Genomic DNA, 20,773 nt, shown 5'->3' on the forward strand with positions numbered 1-20,773 from the left:
GAGAAAAAACACTAACTTCTCCAAAGTGGGAAAAGGCAAGATAAGAAATAGAAATACAAATTCAAAGGAGAATATGAGCCTGAAGAGCAAGCTTAATGAATATGTTTCTTATGATTACCTCATAAATTAAAAATGAAAATACTACAATACTAAGCTTACAAACAGCATTTAAAATTTAAGTTTAAGCCTTCTAAACAAGCTTCCCTATAATTGAAAACTTACTTCAGGAACAGTTATAGATTTTTTATACCAGTTATCACATTTTTCTCTCTACATTAAAATAAAAAAATTGCTTCACATGTATGATTAACTAGAACGTGTTCAGATGAGTTTTATGTTGTCTCTCATAAATACTCTCCAAAGTTTTTTTTGAGAATGTGATTCTTGAGGTCTTTCTTCCTTATTAAGCAATTACCAGTTCCAAAATATGAAATTTTATTAGGACACCTTTAATTTAAAAATAAAAATTAACACATGAAATCGAGTATTAATATTTATTTAAATATCAAACTTAAATTATCTTTGTTTTTAAATTAGCTTATAGCCTGTATAATTAAGAAAATTAAAGTGTTAAGAATGTGGAATTAATTTTGATTTTATTTAAAATATTCATACATTTGTATATCTTTTAAGAAGCCTTGGTACTTTATTCAGTCAATCCCACAACTACAAATGGTATAAAGGATAAAAATGCATTGAAAATTAACATTCTGGAGAAAGCCCTCTTTTGATTTACCGTGAAATCCACCAGGGGTCGCTGTACTTATTAATTTCTTTTTTTTTTTTGTTTGTTTTTTTTTTTTTTTTTTTTTTGGGCCACATCCGTTTGACGCTCAGAAGTTACTCCTGGCTATGTGCTCAGAAATCGCCCCTGGCTTGGGGGGACCATATGGGACGCCGGGGATCGAACCGTGGTCCTTCCTTGGCTAGCGCTTGCAAGGCAGACACCTAACCTCCAGCGCCACCTACCCGGCCCCATTAATTTCTAAAATATTGAATTGAACGTAATATATCTTTTGGGAAAAAAATCTGAACCAGAACTACTGAACTCAATGTTGTTCTTAAAGCTTATGTAAAATCTCTAAATTAATAGTTAAGTCAATAAAGTATATTTTTAAAAGATTCTTATATTAACATGACTAGGGAAATTTCTATTTTACCCTATATTCAAATTTACAAAAGAAAAATCAAGAGGCAAGACTAGTAAAATGTAAGAAATTACAATTCATACAAATTATGACAATATTCTAATTTGAAAACTAAAACATCTGATAACTGAAGATAGAAAATTAACTATTTTGCTACAAATTGTAAGAAAAATTGACCTACAAAACAGCTAACAAAAATGAAGAGTATTACCGTATATACTAGAGTATAAGCTGACCCCCCTCCCCAAATTTTACCCTAAAACTGGGAAAACTTAGTGACTTGAGTAGAAGCCAAGGTGGAAAGTGGAGCCGCCACTGGTAAGTTTCCAAAATAAAAATATATACCCAAAACAATTACAATAATTGAGGAATATATAGGTTAAATATTTTTCAGTATTTATTGCTAAAGAAAAGCTGTAAACTAGCAACAATAAATTTAAAACTTTAAATAAAGTGCAGAAAACCGTAGCTTAACAGGTAATCAAGCTAAATCACAAAGGTTAAAATCCTTCAAAACTGAATTCCTCCTCATCCACATCTGTATGTCCAAACAGAGCTTTGGCTGTATCTGATGTGAGGGTATCAGCATAGACATAGACATCTTCACTGAGTTCTCAGATATCATTATTACTGCTGTGGGTCTCATACAAAGTGTAGAATATTGTGGGTTAAATAGTTCAGTGGCATCCAGTTCAGTTCAGTCGCCGACCTCTTCAGCTCAGCTCCAACTTGTGGACTGAGCTGAAGTACCGCCCACTCCAGCAGACAGAAGAAGACGACTGGAGACTACGTACACCGAATCAAATAACCTGTATGACCCAAGTATAAGCTGAATTCAGGTTTCTTGGCACAAATTTTATGCCGGGGGAAAGTAGGCTTATACTTGAGTATGTTAGGTTATTAGGAAAGTAGTATTTTTTATAAAAATACTAAACTTGCTTGTGGAAAAATTAATTCACCTTAACTGTTCTAAACACTTCTTGGGATCCCCAACTAAAATGCTAATTGGAAAGGATGCTAAAAAATTTGAGGATCAAAGCCCACAATTAAATTCTATGTTTATGTATCTATATTTGTGTGTCTGTATATATATTTACACATTTTCTAAAGCTCTTCATTTTCTTCCCCAACACTTCTATAAATAGGAACAGGTACTTGAGTTTCATATTTACACACATAAATACTAGAACATATTTTAAAGTAACTTCATTACCAACTCAAAACACTAATGAAGCAATAATCTAGGGTTTTTTTGTTTGGGGGGGTTCCTGAGAACCTGAAACAACACATATACACATACTCCATCAGCTAGAATTTAAATTCAGAATCTCTTTTGAGAAATACTTAGGTTTGCATCAATTTTATTCCCTCTGTCTTGAACTCAGTAAGGTAACATACTGAGTTTGGATGAATTTGGTTTCTTCCCAAGCTCCCCACATTCCCCATACATATAATGGGTAGAAGAGAGAAATCAAGTCCTCTCAGAACACAGCTAGGAATAATAATCACTAGTAAAGAACCATCTTTATAGAATCAGTCACTTGATTTTTAAATAACTTCCATGCTATTTTCAATAAAAAGTTATGACTAGGGCCGGAGAGATAGCATGGAGGTAGGGTGTTTGCCTTGCATGCAGAAGGATGGTGATTCGAATCCCAGCGTCCCATATGGTCCCCCGAGCCTGCCAGGAGCGATTTCTGAGCATAGAGCCAGGAGGAACCACTGAGTGCTGCCGGGTGTGACCCAAAAACAAAACAAAAATAAAAGTTATGACGAAATTGAGCTTGAGGTAATGCATTGTGTATCTCTCTGCCTGTACTGTATAACTGAAAATGGGCTAGAGATGCAGAATTACTAGTAATGAGGATGACCCTTGAAGCAGTTTTACTTCATGCTTAGTAAAGTTTCTTCTATGATAACCATTTTCTTTTGGCATTTATTACTGAATATTTCAGTGCAGAGCTATTAATTGTAGAAAACATGGATTAAAAACAAAGTTAAAGAGAAGAGCTTTACACAAAGGGAGAAAGAAAGTCATTACCTATTTTGTAAGTGGAAATTCCATATATATTTATCTCTCTTACATTTTCCCTTCCAAAATTAGTTTTATAGATTATTTTATTTTGTATTTAACATTTACTTTATAACATAGGGTTTTGTAAATTTTCTAGTGATTATGAACATTTGTAAACTTTGTAAAATAAAATAAATAATTTTGAGTGTTGATGTTAGGCATGAAACAAACATGGCAGATGTTGTCCTCAAAAATGAAATATTTTACTACATCTTTAGTCTGACAAAAAGTATTAAGAAAATTGACTTAACATAGCATTGGTAGTTGAGATCCCAAGAAAAACAATGACAGTTATGATAACAATAAGGAGTTGGTGTCCTTTTTCTTATGACAAGATATTACATTGAATTAGTTTTTCAAAGGCAGTCTCATTTTTTAGGCCAACAACTGTTGCATTTGACTCATTAGAAAAATTCGATTTTTCACAAATGCTTTTGTTTGTAGTGAATTATTTAAGCTTGTTTTTATTTTACCTTATTTTTATTAAGCACGTAGTATATTTTGTCTTTCATTATAAATCAGATATTTCTGGTTGTGTGTAGAAGCCACATTTATGAAGTATGTCACTAGACTGGGTATTTTTTGTCTGTATGACTTCCGTTTATTTGTTTGCCTGGGTCCATTACTGCATGTGCCATATTGTTTATTTTTACTGATCATGAGCCTGATGACTTATCATCTGGTAGCAAGCTGAAAATACCATTGACAATGCCTCTTTGACTATCAATCACATGATTTTGTCACTATCGATTGCATAATTTCTATCATTATGTACAACTTTTATTTGACTCAAATAGGTGAAATTCAAATAAATATTTGTTAAACCCTTAAGTGATGTACAAGGACTGTTTTCTAAATTTTTGACACAGACTTAAGTCTCATAATTTTTCAAGGCTAAATATAAAAGTATACTACTAAGTTAATTTAGAACACCAATTTTTTTCAACTTTCTCGAAGAGGAAAAAAAAATCCATTCTTTTTATTACCTTTAACATTGTGTTTATTTATGCCACATCATGTTACTAGGATGAGCAGTCCAGAATTTCACTTCCAAACTACATCATCCAGATAAAAGAGAATGGAAAATCTATTTTTCTAAAATGGTTGCTAGTAGAGAATTTACAATTTTCGCAAAATTTCATTTGCCTTAACTATTTCAAATTACTGTTTTCTAAATTATTTTTTTATAAACTTTGATTTGGTCATTTAACTTGGATTAGGAATCTTCTAGGAATTTTGTTTTTAAGGTTCTATTTTTTTGTAAATATCTCAGGACCATGCTTTTAAGGACCTTTGCAGCATTTCCAGGATCGTGTCTCAATTCCAGACCATTGTTTTTTATATTATATTAGTTATATTATATTACATTATATCATATACTATATTCATATTTATATATATTTGTGCTACACTCAGCTATGCTCAGGGCTTCTGGCCCTGGGCTCAGAAACCATTCCTGGCAAGACTCAAGGTCATGTGCAATATCAGGGATCAAACTGTCTACTGCATATAGTACAGCTGCCTAATCCCCTGCAATAACTCCAGATACCCTAAAATTTTATGTTATGACAATGCCATTCCTAGTAACTGCACATTTTAAACTTCATTCATAATCTAAAACTTCTCATGTTAATTATGACAATTACAGTGAACTGTTTGATATATAATCCAGAAAAAGCAGAGAAATGTAATGCTGAGTAAAGAATTATATTACCTATTATCCAATGAGACAAGTATATATACCATATTTTAATTAAAAAATAAAGTGTCAGATACTGGATCAAGAACTTCTTAAAGTGTAGACATTTAATAAACCCATTGTGTTATTTTATTTGAATTTATTTTGAGAATTGATTTACAATTTCATTGAAAAATTTCAAAGCGGGCCCGGAGAGATAGCACAGCGGTGTTTGTCTTGCAAGCAGCCGATCCAGGACCAAAGGTGGTTGGTACGAATCCCGGTGTCCCATATGGTCCCCCGTGCCTGCCAGGAGCTATTTCTGAGCAGACAGCCAGGAGTAACCCCTGAGCACTGCCGGGTTTGGCCCAAAAACACCAAAAAAAAAAAAAAAAAAAAAAGAAAAATTTCAAAGCTTAATTTAATTTTATTTATCACAAATAAACATAATACAGTAACTTTGTAAGTATATATCAAGTACTAGGAATGTTGTATACATTACAATGTATTGTATACAATACATACTAATTTATAGCTTGACACAAATGTAGGAAAACATTGAAGGGCCTTGCTATGAACAAATAACTGTTGAGGTATAATAAAACCTCAACTTCAATGATAAAACACAAAATAAAAGAATAAAATTAACAAACCGGGCAGAGTAAGAAGGTCGTTCTCCAAAAACACCGTGGTAAAGGTTTTCAGTGAGTGAATCAGAATGTTCTCTGATTTTGAACTTTGCAGCCTGCACTACTGTGAGAATTGATGTTTTTATGTTAGCCACCCAGTCTGTGATATTTCCTATAGTGAACCTAGCAAAGAAATAAAATAAGACACAGGGAAGAGTGGCTAAAACAAGAATGAATGAATAGAAGAAATGGAGAGAAATAACAGCAAATAAAACATTTGCCCTTGGCAAACTATTTAATCCTTGACATGTCAAATGGTCCCCGAGCAAGCAAGATGAGCTCACAAATAAATACTTAGCTATATATCTTAAGTAAAGAAATAGTGATTATATGGAAAGTGTGATTGAAAGTGTAATCCTAGATATGATGGGTGTTATCATAAGATTAGAATATTTAGAGTTACTAAATCATAAGTGATTAATCTCTATATCAGGTTTTCCAGGAAGGAAAAAATAAAATTATTAGTTCAAGTTTTAATAATTTTAAAAGCTATTTATAAGCAGGAATACTTAGTTCATTCATTTTAAAAATATTTTAAAGTTTATTTGATATGTTTTGAACAGCAGCCTCAAACATTTCATAGTTGTGAGCGCTATATGGTTTTTTTAGATAAATCAGAATTCCAGGCACGATGTCTAAATTGGATTCTCTGCTTGAAGAAATCAAAGGACCAACTTCAGTGCACCTGCCACCTGACCTCTGTTTAAGAATATACTTTCAGAACTGAAATCTTTACCTTTTATATTTGATAACAGCAGTGTATAGTTAAGTTCAACTTAGTCTTAGAATCTCTGAGTCCAAGTGGCCTGAGAGATAGTATGGGTTGGAAGAAAACATTTGCTTTGCATTCAATCCACCTGGGTCATGCCTCAGCACAGCATAATAAATATTTTATTACATCAGCAGAGCCCTGCTTTTACCATGTAGCAGAATATTTGCATAGTCTGAAAATCAGGTTGGGGATCTATTTTGAGATCCTCAGTCTATTCTCTGCTCATTCCCCCACCCATAAGATGTAGATTTATACCTAATAAAAATAACTCTCCCAGTTCTTAGTCCCCATAGCCTGATCTTATAGCATTTGCTCAAAAGTTCCAATTGTTCTGTCTTCTGAGTCAATTATGGCTGATGCCTCCACTGTAGTATTAAGTACACAGCCCTAGGCATAATTGCTCTCCGTCTGTGCCCTGTGAAGCTAAAATCTCACTAGTTACCTGCTTACAACATAAAGACAGACCAAGGCATAAGATAACAATTTTCAAATATTCTGGTTTAAGTGGAAAGAAAATGGTAGTTAAGGTAGAATCATCAATCCAAAGGAGTTCCAGATTTTAACTGGACGCCTTCTATTTGCTTTAAAGACTGAAAATATTAGCCTGGGATGTTCAGTTTGATCTTCTAAATATCTTGTTGGATCTCTATCCAATATTTGGTATCATAAATATTTTTAATATATAAGGCCAAGATTTTACATTATCTAGAATGAATTAAGATTAAGTTAATTTTGTTTAACTTAAATTTTTTACAGTAATAATGATCTTGGCTCCCATTTTTCTCAAATAATTTTCTTGCTAAAATGATGTGTCAATGGCATTAAATATGCTATGTTAAATATAATGTTCTACCAGTTCAATAAATGAATGTACATAATTGTATTTCCAAAAAGGATTTGGTGGAAGTGAAATTAAAGTAGAATTTTGTGATAATAAAAAAAGATATTTTGTATTTGTAAGCGACTATTATGCTAATTAGTAACATTTTCCAAACATCTCAACACGGAAAAGCAAAATAATACTTTAATTTTATTTATATATAAGAAAAGAAGCTGTTTGTTGAGGTTAGGTGGAAAGGAAAAGATCCAGGAATGATATTTACATGAAGCCAAATACAGTGACCCTTTGGGTCCACCAGTTGATTTGAGGTGTTATTATGTAATTATGTACATGACTTTCTTTTATGCAATTACGTAACTGACTCCTTAACTTTTTAATTGCTTTTAGTTTCACCTTTATCTTTTTTATTTTGGTTGATACTTTTTAATCATTATCTACTCACTTATATTTTCCTGTCACAACTTTTCTTTCATTTTTTATACAGCAGTAAGTAATCTTTCTAAAGATTAAATTAGATCATGTCTTACCTGCAATCATTCAGTGTATCTGTGGCACTAGTAAGTTTTAAATCCTTAACTTCGTAGTCTTTCTCAACTGAATGTTATTTAAATTACCTAAATTTTCATTTTTCCCACCCTTTTTATTCACTTGCTAATTTATATACATATAAATATTACATATTGTATATATATATATATATATTGGTTTTGGGGCCACACCCAGCAGCACTCAGGGGTTAGTCATGGCTCTAAACTCAGAAATTGCTCCTGACAGGCTCTGGGGGCCATATGGGATGCCGGGATTCAAACCACCATCCTTCTGCATGCAAGGCAAATGCTTTACATCCATGGTATCTCTTTGGCCCCATTAATTTATAATTTTTAACTTTATTTTATTTTTTGGTTTATAATTAGTATTAGTAATGACTTCTAATGGGTATAATTCCAATGCTCACCCATGATACCCAAAATATCTTCTCCATTTTATTTTGATTATATTTCCTTTCACTTGCATTGTATTTCTTATAAGAAACCCAAGGTATCTCCTATAAAATGAAATATATAAATATTTTAGGTATTTTAATGTAGCATTAGAGTAAGATTCATGTCAGAATGAAAACTTCATTTTTGTTACATGCCATAAATTTCTCTGTTCTTTAGCTCTGAAAATAAAATGAAGTACAAAAGATAATGTACTTGCCCTTGCGCCCAGTTCACCCAGACTAGATTTCTCCATTGGGTCACCCAAGTATGTCAGGATTGATCCCTGAACACACACCAGGAGTAACCTCCAAGAACCACCCAGTGCTACTCTCAAACTAAAAAAGCTTGTCCTTTCTGACTGAATGAAAAAGTTTTTAAATGAGAAGATGATAGAAGAAGAAATTAGTGATCTAAAATTATCATTGTTAAAGCACAAGTATAAAAAATATCAAGTTATTTAAATTAAGAAGATATATATTTGTCATATTATTAGAAAGACAATGAAAAGCAATTCCATGATTGTTTAATTCTGTAGCATAGCAATGTTAACAAAATCTCAATTTCATTCTTTCAGTTTAGGGACTTGCCTTGTCCTATGGCAGATGCTTTAGGTATTAATTGTTTTACACACGAGATTACATTTACATGTGGTAGCATCAGTTCAAGTGCTACTTGTCAACTCATTCTTCCCTTACCTGTGCCACACCAAAGCCTCTGGAAAAATGTACAAGGAGTAGGTAAAATCCACTATAGAAAATAAAGAAAAGATAAACTCTTTAACTCTATATAATTTACAAATAAACTTGTAAGAAGTAAAATTCCTTATTAGAAAAGCCATAAAATCTACTGTAAGGATAATTAGTTGAAACAATATATAATCTGTATAGATATATAAGTATATAATATATAAATATATATAATAATGGTCCCCTGAGCTTGCCAGGAGCAATTTCTGAGCATGGGGCCAGGAGTAACTCCTGAGCACTGACTGGTGTGACCAAAAAAAACAATAAAAAAATAAATAAGTAAATAAAAAATGTAATAAATATATATGCTATTTTATATATGTGGTACATATAATATACAATATGTTTATATATAATTATGTAATATATTACATGCATTATATCTTTTATATAAAATATGATATGTAATATAAATATGTCTATATATTATATGATTACATAAGATATGTGTTATATGATCTATCTCATATAGTTTATATTATAAATATGCAGACTATAATATATAATATGTTATATGTAAATATCAGTTATTATATATGATATGGCATATATAAAGTTTATATATGTGATGTATAGCATATCTAAAGTGTGATACATATAGTAGATATCATATAATAAAATAAAATAATATTTTATTTATATAATATATTATAAATAACGTATTATCATATAAAACATAACATATATTATTATAAATCATATTTGATTATATAAAATAATATATTCTTATATATGAATATTAATACATAATATATTTTTGAATGTTAACAAATCTAGATAAATATATTTTATATATATAAAATTTTATATATATTTTATATATATAATTTTATATATATTTTTATATCTTATATTTTTAATATATCAAATATTATAAATATGTGATATATTATTTGTATAAATATGAATAAATAATAGGTGATATATTTTATATAAATTCACATTTATTTATTATATTTATGTGATATATATATTTATAGATAACATAATAGTATAATATATTATAATGATATAATTTAATTGATTATATAATAGTAGATTATATATGATATGTTATGATTATAATATAATGTATGATTATATGTAATAATATATGATATATTATGGTATAATGGTATATTAATTTATATATATATATAAATTTTATATATATATTTATATATATTATTTATATATTTTATATAATTATATGTATGTAATGATAATAGGTAGCATTGTATTTGTATCATTTATATACATATATAAGTATGCATTATAAATATATAAAATTTGAATATATAAATATAAACATATATAAACATAAATGAATACCTAAATATCAACCAAATTTAAATTTAAGTTATAAAACTCATAAGAGACAAGAAAAGCATTCATCCTCCTGTATCTATAATTTATTAAAATAACTTCTAATTTGGAAATTTAAATTATGGTAAAAAGAAAACATATTCACTGTGGTCTGAGTGATAGCACAGGGAGTAGGCATTTGCATTCCATGCAGCACATCTGGGACTGACCAGAGTTTGACCCAGGCCATTCCATATGGTCCCCCCAGGCCGCCAGGAATATTTTCTGAGCAATGAGCCAGAATAACTATAATCCTTGAGATCCTACTGGTGTGGCACCAAAGCCCAAAACAAAAAACCTACTGACATAATTTTAAAACCTATTATTATTAATTTTCTTTTTTGGTTTTTGGGCCACACACGGTGACTCTCAGGGGTTACTCCTGGCTATGAACTCAGAAATCATTCCTGGCTGGAGGGGCCATATGGGACGCCAGGGGATCAAACCGAGGTCTGTCCTAGGCTAGCTCAGGCAAGGCAAACACCTTACTACTTGCGCCACTTCTCCAGCCCCAAAACCTATTATTATTAAAGACAACATATGCTTCAAATATAATTAATGATAAAAAATGTGCAAGATCTCTGAAACTGAATTAAAATACAGTGCAGTACATATAATTGAAGAAAATGGGGAAAACCCTTGATTCTGAAGGAATAGTCAGAGTTTACATTCTAACAGTCGTTTTTAAAAAGCACATATTTTTCCCATATATAGTTCTTAAAGAAGAGGTAATGGAAGTCAAATACTTTTGCACTTCATTTAAAATGTCTACCTAGTAAATTTTGTCAGTTCACACATTATTGACTAAAAATTAAATCGTCACAGAATCTGGAGGACAACCTGGACTCAGCAGATTGACTTTCCAGTTTTCCAATATACTTTTGCATATATTACTTTATCTTTTCTATTTCTTAATAAGTAAAATAAATGTATTCATGGTTCCAAATATATGAATAGAAACTATTGGAAAATTCTTTTGGAATAGTTACCATTGTTTTGGAATACTTAACATTGTGTGTGTCTGCATGTGTGTGTGTGTGTGTGTGTGTGTGTGTGTGTGTGTGTGTGTGTGTGTGTGTGTGTGTGTGTGTGTGTGTAGCTAGGGGGTGTTCAGAACTTATTTACCATTTTTAATATTGTCTGATTCTGAAAAAAATACAATCAAAATATAACATTCTTAAATATATCCAAGAAAAAGTAAAACTATTTCTGTATATGTCAATATACTTTACTTTTATATTTAGTAAAACATTTTTGATGAAAAGTTAAATTACGTAAAACAAACCATATATATATTTAAACTGAACAACTTGGTATAATACACACAGAGATACCACCACAATCATAATAATAATATATTTATTAACTATGACTGTTCCTTTATGAGCTTTTAAAACTTATTAGCCTTTTTCTGCCCCCCCCTGTCAGTTCTTACATTTTTTGAAACCATAGATTAATTTGAATTTTATAGAATTTTACAGAACTGGAAAGGTAAATATGTAATTTATTTGCAGAAAATCATTTGGGGAGTGCTGATCAGGGTTTACTCCCAGTGGTGCTTGGATTCAAAATGTTTGAATATGGTTTGAAATTCAAACCACATGCAAAGCTAGTTTATTAACCCTTGTATAATTTCTTCAGCTATTAAAGAATATTTTATTCATAATTATTATTTTCATATTCTTACAAGTGATTGAATATATAATAATTTCTTTTTTATAATTGCTTAAAATTATTTTTGAGGTAATGCTGATTTACATGAATAAAGATATTTATATGTTCTAGGGGTAGAAGCATGCAATACCTCTCCTAAAGCACCCATCTTCTCCACTCAGTCTATTTGAACTTAACAGCTTATTCCCCTCCTAACTTTAGTAACTTTAATTCTGCAGTGAGTCTACATTTTATTTTTACCAGAATTGTCCAGTTAATTGTGCATTGTATTCTTTATATTATCTTTCACATTTGAATGAGATCACACAATATTTGTCTTTTTCCTTCTGACTTAATTTTCTTAGTATGACATTTTCACTACTGTCCATATTGTAGTAAAAGGTAAATACCGGTAGCTAATTAGTGTTCAATATATATGTATGTATATATAATTTTAATACATTCTTCTGTCATTAAACACTTGTACTGTTTCTGGAACTGAGTTAATGTAAATTTTGACACTATATATATATATATTCAGATAACTTTTTTGAATCATTGCTTTTGTGTTATTTGTATAAATATCTGGTTGTAGGATTGCTGTATCAAATAATTCTTTTTCTGATATCTTCATAAATTACTTTATTGCTCCCTATTGAGACTTATACATGTTTATATTATCACAAACAATGATAATTTAGTAGAAAATGTTATTGAAATATTACTTTCGTAAAGAATGAACATGATTGACCATCAATTCATTTTGCTTGGTTTGATTTCATTTGCTTTGATTTGCTTTGATTTCATATATACCTGTGAACTGTGTTGCATTATTGAATTCTAAATGAAATGAATCTTTTCCAACCAATAATAAGCTAGGTAGCTAGGTTATGACTCTGATTCTAAGGAGTGATTAAATGTTTTTCAGGAAAGACAAAATCATGTAATTTACCTCTATGTGAATGAGACCAGAGGGCATCATGCTGCTGAGTCAAGTCATCTAGGAAAGGAACAAATACATAATGACTTTTCTCATATAAGGCATAAAAAAAAAACATAATAAAGTAATGACATTTTTCTCAAAGCATCAGAATCTGGAGAGTGATTGACAGAACTAAGTTGACCAATGGGGGAGATGGGAATTTAAGAGGGTGGACCCTGAAATAATGGTGGAAAGAAATGGGCACTCTGGTGGCAGGTGGGTGTTGGAATGTTTTATGTGTAAAACTCTATCATCAACATTATTGTAAATCATGATAAATAAAATAGTTTTAAAACTTCTCAGAAAAAATAATTGGTAAGGTAATTAATTTACATTAAATTATTTTTTTTGTAAATAATAATAAGTTGCAACCACACTCACAGTCTCCATGTTTAAACCGGGCGAACTCCACAGAGTCACTCTTTTTCTGAGTCGTGAACGATCACGGGGACACACAGCAGAAAGCCACACAGCAGAAAGCAGAAAGGAGAGGGCAAGCCAAGACCAACCCTGCCAAAGTCCTGCCTGCTGCTTACATCATCCAAAATCACTCTGATGTTTCTGCCTCATTATCCCTAAGTTAACCAAATATCAGGTATGCTGGTTTGGAGACTGATATTATCAGGGCTTTGGGAGCTAATATCATCAGTGTTTTTTGGAGTGAATGTGTCTCTCTCTTCATATATTGCTTTTTCTGGGAAGCCTGGCAGCTGAAAACATGCCCCTAGAAGCCACTTCACTTCAATAATATGTAAATGCTCACAGAGAAATGTAGGCATCTATAATAATAAAACCAAATAGCATCCTATAAAAGACAGAGTTGGCTATATTTACATCAGACACATAAGATTCATTAGATTTGAAACTAAAAGAAAAGACAATGAGACAGTCATGGGCATTATAAAATGATTAAAGAATCAATAAATTCAAGAGCATTTAACACTTTTTAATAAATATGCCCCAAATGGAGAAGCATAAAAAACATAAACTGCTAACAGAGCTGAAGAGAGATATCGGCAGCATTACAATAGTTGAGAGATACTTTAATATCTCATTCACACTATTGGTCCCATCATCCAGACAGAAAATCAACAGGGAAAAATACCACCTTTAAATGAGAACTGGGGAAAAAATGCTGAGCTTACTAGATATTTGCAAAGCTCTCCACACCCCATAAAAGATTATGCATAAAATATGCATTCTTTTCTAGTGCACTTGTAGCAATCTAGAGAAAAAAACAAATGATAAGAAAAGACCATATTTATTGGCATTACTTAATTAAAGTAGTATCAGTTAATTTAGGAAGATTAAAATCCCTTTATCTTTCAGATAATAATGAAAACTTGAAATCAATAAAAAAAAAGGTAGAAAAACTCAATTTTGGAGACTAAACTTATACTTTACTTACTGTGGGATCAATGAAATAAAAAACTGAATTAGAATGGAAATTATTTTCTCCTGCTGTGGAAAAACCTGTGTTCCCTCTTAAACATACATTTTCCATACCTCCCTCTATATACCTCACCTCTCTCTTATTCTCAATTTTTCTCACCTTTTCTACCTCCTTCTCCATTTCTATCCTCACATATATCTTAGTAAATTTCTTTAAAACAATTTTACTTCATAAAATAATAAAAATAATCAATAAGGTATTTTAACAATCTACAAAATCAATATATAAATTTGTTTTATTTCTACATGAAAACAAGGAGAAAAGAAAATTTTAAGATCCTATTTGCTTTTTTTTAATTTATTTAAACAACTTAATTACATACATGATTGTGTTTGGGTTTCAGTCATGTAAAGAACACCACCCATCACCAGTGCAACATTCCCATCACCAATGTCCCAAGTCTCCCTACTCCCCACCCAACCCCCGCCTGTACTCTAGACAGGCTCTCCACTTTCCCCATACATTCTCGTTATTAGGACAGTTCAAAATGTAGTTATTTCCCTAACTAAACTCATCACTACTTGTGGTGAGCTTCCTGAGGTGAGCTGGAACTTCCAGCTCTTTTCTCTTTTGTGTCTGAAAATTATTATTACAAGGGTGTCTTTCATTTTTCTTAAAACCCATAGATGAGTGAGACCATTCTGCGTTTTTCTCTCTCTCTCTGACTTATTTCACTCAGCATAATAGATTCCGTGTACATCCATGTATAGGAAAATTTCAGGACTTCATCTCTCCTGACAGCTGCATAATATTCCATTGTGTATATGTACCACAGTTTCTTTAGCCATTCGTCTGTTGAAGGGCATCTTGGTTGTTTCCAGAGTCTTGCTATGGTAAATAGTGCTGCAATGAATATAGGTGTAAGGAAGGGGTTTTTGTATTGTATTTTTGTGTTCCTAGGGTATATTCCTAGGAGTGGTATAGCTGGATCATATGGGAGCTCGATTTCCAGTTTTTGGAGGAATCTCCATATCGTTTTCCATAAAGGTTGAACTAGACGGCATTCCCACCAGCAGTGGATAAGAGTTCCTTTTTCTCCACATCCCCGCCAACACTGTTTATTCTCATAACTGTGGGCCATTCTCTGGGGTGTGAGGTGGTATCTCATCGTTGTTTTGATTTGCATCTCCCTGATGATTAGTGATGTGGAGCATTTTTTCATGTGTCTTTTGGCCATGTGTATTTCTTCTTTGTCAAAGTGTCTGTTCATTTCTTCTCCCCATTTTTTGATGGGGTTAGTTGTTTTTTTCTTGTAAAGTTCTGTCAGTGCCTTGTATATTTTGGAGATTAGCCCCTTATCTGATGAGTATTGGGTGAATAGTTTCTCCCACTCAGTGGGGGGCTCTTGTATCCTGGGCACTATTTCCTTTGAGGTGCAGAAGCTTCTCAGCTTAATATATTCCCATCTGTTAATCTCTGCTTTCGCTTGCTTGGAGAGTGCAGTTTCCTCCTTGAAGATGCCTGTAATGTCCTGTAGTGTTTTGCCTATGTGCTGTTCTATATATCTTATGATTTGGGGGCTGATATCGAGGTCTTTAATCCATTTGGATTTTACCTTCGTACATGATGTTAGCTGGGGGTCTAAGTTCAATTTTTTGCAAGTGGCTATCCAATTGTGCCAACACCACTTGTTGAAGAGGCTTTCCCTGCTCCATTTAGTATTTCCTGCTCCTTTATCAAAAATTAGGTGATTGTATGTCTGGGGAACATTTTCTGAGTATTCAAGCCTATTCCACTGATCTGAGGACCTGTCCTTATTCCAAAACCATGCTGTTTTGATAACTATTGCTTTGTAGTACAGTTTAAAGTTGGGGAAAGTAATTCCTCCCATATTCTTTTTCCCAATGATTGCTTTAGCTATTCGAGGGTGTTTATTGTTCCAAATGAATTTCAAAAGTGTCTGATCCACTTCTTTGAAGAATGTCATGGGTATCTTTAGAGGGATGGCATTAAATCTGTATAATGCCTTGGGGAGTATTGCCATTTTGATGATGTTAATCCTGCCGATATATGAGCAGGGTATGTGGTTCAATTTCCGTGTGTCCTCTCTTATTTCTTGGAGCAGAGTTTTATTGTTTTCTTGTATAGGACCTTCACATATTAAGTCAAGTTGATTCCAAGATATTTGAGTTTGTGTGGCACTATTGTGAATGGGGTTGTTTTCTTAATGTCCATTTCATCCTTATTACTATTGGTGTATAGAAAGGCCATTGATTTTTGTTTGTTAATTTTGTAGCCTGCCACCTTGGTATATGAGTCTATTGATTCTAGAAGCTTTTTGATAGAGTCTTTAGGGTTTTCTAAGTAGAGTATCATGTCATCTGCAAACAGTGAGAGCTTGACTTCTTCCTTTCCTATCTGGATTCCCTTGATATCTTTTTCTTGCCTAATCGCTATAGCAAGTACTTCCAGTGCTATGTTGAATAGGAGTGGTGAGAGAGGACAGCCTTGTCTTGTGCCAGAATTTAGAGGGAAGGCTTTTAGTTTTTCTCCATTGAGGATAATATTTGCCACTGGCTTGTGGTAGATGGCCTTCACTATATTGAGAAAGGTTCCCTCCATTCCCATCTTGCTGAGAGTTTTGATCAAGAATGGGTGTTGGACCTTATCAAATGCTTTCTCTGCATCTATTGATATGATCATGTGGTTTTTATTTTTCTTGTTATTGATGTTGTGTATTATGTTGATAGATTTACAGATGTTAAACCAGCCTTGCATTCCTGGGATGAAACCTACTTGATCGTAGTGGATGATCTTCTTAATGAGGTATTGAATCCTATTTGCCAGGATTTTGTTGAGGATCTTTGCATCTGCATTCATCAGCGATATTGGTCTGTAATTTTCTTTTTTTGTAGCATCTCTGTCTGGTTTAGGTAACAAGGTGATGTTGGCTTCATAAAAGCTATTTGGAAATGTTTCTGCTTGTTCAATTTCATGAAAGAGCCTTGCCAAGATTGGCAGTAGTTCCTCTTGGAAAGTTTGATAGAATTCATTAGTGAATCCATCTGGACCTGGGCTTTTGTTTTTCGGCAGACATTTGATTACTGTTTTAATTTCATCAATGGTGATGGGGGTGTTTAGATATGCTACATCCGCTTCCTTCAACCGTGGAAGATTATAAGAGTCCAAGAATTTATCCATTTCTTCCAGGTTCTCATTTTTAGTGGTGTAGAGTTTTTCAAAGTAGTTTCTGATTACCCTTTGAATTTCTTCATATCAGTAGTGATCTCTCCTTTTTCATTCCTGATACGAGTTATCAAGTTTCTCTCTCTCTCTCTTTCTTTGTTAGGTTTGCCAGTGGTTTATCAATCTTGTTTATTTTTTCAAAGAACCAACTTCTGCTTTCGTTGATCTTTCGGATTGTTTTTTGGGTATCCACTTCGTTGATTTCTGCTCTCAGCTTTGTTATTTCCTTCTGTCTTCCTATTCTTGGGTCCTTTTGTTGAGCATTTTCTAGTTCTATTAGCTGTGTCATTAAGCTACTCAGGTAAGCTCCTTCTTCCTTCCTGATGTGTGCTTGCAAAGCTATAAATTTTCCTCTCAGTACTGCTTTTGCTGTGTCCCATAAGTTCTGATAGTTTGTGTCTTTATTGTCATTTGTTTCCAGGAACCTTTTGATTTCCTCCTTGATTTCATCTCGGACCCACTGGTTATTGAGCATGAGGCTGTTTAACTTCCAGGTGTTAAAGTGTTTCTTCTGAGTCCCTTTGGATTTCACAAATAATTTCAGAGCCTTGTGGTCAGCGAAGGTAGTCTGCAAAATTTCTATCCTCTTGATCTTATGGAGGTATGTTTTATGTGCCAGCATGTAGTCTATCCTGGAGAATGTCCATGTACATTGGAGAAGAATGTGTATCCAGGTTTCTGGGGATGGAGTGTCCTATATATATCCACTAGGCCTCTTTCTTCCATTTCTCTCCTCAGGTCTAGTATATTCTTGTTGGGTTTCAGTCTGGTTGACCTATCCAGTGTTGACAAAGCCGTGTTAAGGTCCCCCACAATTATTGTGTTGTTGTTGATATTATTTTTCAGATTTGTCAACAGTTGTATTAAATATTTTGCTGGCCCCTCATTCGGTGCATATATGTTTAGGTGAGTGAATTCTTCCTGCTCTACGTACCCCTTGATTAATATAAAATGTCCATCTTTGTCCCTTACAACCTTCCTGAGTATAAAGTTTGCATTATCTGATATTAGTATGGCCACTCCAGCTTTTTTATGGGTGTTGTTTGCTTGGATAATTTTTCTCCAGCCTTTTATTTTGAGTCTATGTTTGTACTGACTATCCAGGTGCGTTTCTTGTAGGCAGCAGAAGGTTGGATTGAGTTTTTTGATCCATTTAGCCACTCTGTGTCTCTTAACTGGTGCATTTAGTCCATTGACATTGAGAGAAAGAATTGTCCTGGGATTTAACGCCATCTTTATTTCAAAATTTGGTGTGTCTTTTGGGTAGTCTTGTCTTAGATTAGGTCTTTCAGTTTTTCTCTTAAGACTGGTTTTGTGTCTGTGAAGTTTCTGAGCTGTTTTTTGTCTGTGAAACCATGTATTCTTCCGTCAAACCGAAAAGTGTTTTGCTGGGTATAGTATTCTGGGTGAAGCATTCATTTCATTCAGTCTTGTCACAATATCCCACCACTGCTTTCTGGCATTGAGTGTTTCTGGTGACAACTCTGCTGTAAATCTCAGGGAAGCTTGCTTGAACGTGATTTCCCCTTTTGATCTTGCTGTTTTCAGAATTCTGTCTCTATCTGTGGGATTTGTCATTGTGACTAGGATGTGTCTTGGGGTGGTTTTTCTGGGGTCTCTTTTGGTTGGTACTCTTCGGGCATGCAGGATTTGATCACATATATTCTTTAGCTCTGGAAGTGTCTCTTTAATGATTTTCTTGACCATTGATTCTTCCTGGAAGTTTTCTTCCTGGGTCTCTGGGACTCCAATGATTCTTAAGTTGTTTCTGTTGATCTTATCATAGATTTCTATTTTCATCTGTTCCCATTCTTTGACTAATTTTTCCATTGTCTCTCATTTGCTTTAAGTTTTTTGTCTAATCTCTCCTGCTGTATGGAATTGTTATGTATCTCATCTTCCACAGCACCAAGTCTATTCTCAGCTTCTGATACCCTGTCCCAGAGCTTATCCATTTTGTCATTCACTTCATTTACTGACTTTTTCAGTCCTGTTAGTTGACATGTAATTTCAGTTTGGAGTTTTGTGATTTCTGTCTTCATATTTTCTTGGTTCTTATTAGTGTTCTGTTCAACTCGATCCATGGTTTCTTGGAGTCCGTTGAGCATCTTCCATATTGCTAGTCTAAAGTCCTTATCTGAGAGGTTGATTAGTTGGTTGGTCATTATCTGGTCCTCAGAATTGTCATCTTCATTCTCTATGTCTGATGCTGGCCTGCGTTGTTTTCCCATTGTCACACTTGTATTGTGGGTTGTTCTACGTGTTGTTGTGGTATTCATTGTCTATATGATGCAGGCAGCACACTCCTCTGGCTCCTCCCTTTCTGGATGGGCTGCCTTGCCTCTAAGGGAGGGGTTTCCTCCATAGATGAAGCCTCATACTGGGTCAAATCTTAGGCCCGAGCATGCAACAGAGAAGACAGTCTGGAGAGAAATGTTTGCTTCTGTGATATAGCACTGTTCTTAGTGTAATTTTTCCTTCTTGTTGCAATGGTGTTTTTTCCTTAGAAAGAGTGCACGGCCACGTAGCGAAGCCTCTTTTTGCCCCACTCGCAAGAGTTTCACGCAAGAGGACAGTAGACAGACATATACAGGTCAAACTCACAGTTTTTCACAGTTGGGCCCCACTGGGCCGGTGTACTTTCGTGGATTTCCCCCGCCTGTTGTCACACACAGGGAGCCGGCTTTTGCAAAGTTATGCCGGTTTTCATGCTCTGTAGTCCCTCCCTGAAAATGGTGTCTGGGCGAGCGAGTTTTCTGGAGCCTCTTTTTGCCCCACTCACAAGAGTCTCACGCAAGAGGACAGTAGACAGACATATACAGGTCAAACTCACAGTTTTTCACAGTTGGGCCCCACTGGGCTGGTGTACTTTCGTGGATTTCTCCCGCCTGTTGTCACACACAGGGAGCCCTTAAGATCCTATTTGTAACTGAAAAAAATTAACATAATAAAGGATATGTATTTCCTATTAAAAGACATAAAACTATGTTACTATTGAAAGACAATAAATGGAAAAATATTTTGTGTTTATGAGTTGAAAGATCAACTTTAATAATTGACGATCATACCAAAGAATTACATAGTTTCAGTATAGCAATCTATAATTTCACAAATATCAAATGTTCTATATGTATATATATGTAGTTTGTACTTAAAGATTCCTTTGATTTATCAAACAGCTTGTCTTAAATTCTTAAATTCCTTAAATTATTAAAAATCTATAA

Source organism: Suncus etruscus, chromosome 1 (genome assembly GCF_024139225.1).
Source record: "Suncus etruscus isolate mSunEtr1 chromosome 1, mSunEtr1.pri.cur, whole genome shotgun sequence".
Classification (NCBI taxonomy): Eukaryota; Metazoa; Chordata; class Mammalia; order Eulipotyphla; family Soricidae; genus Suncus; species Suncus etruscus.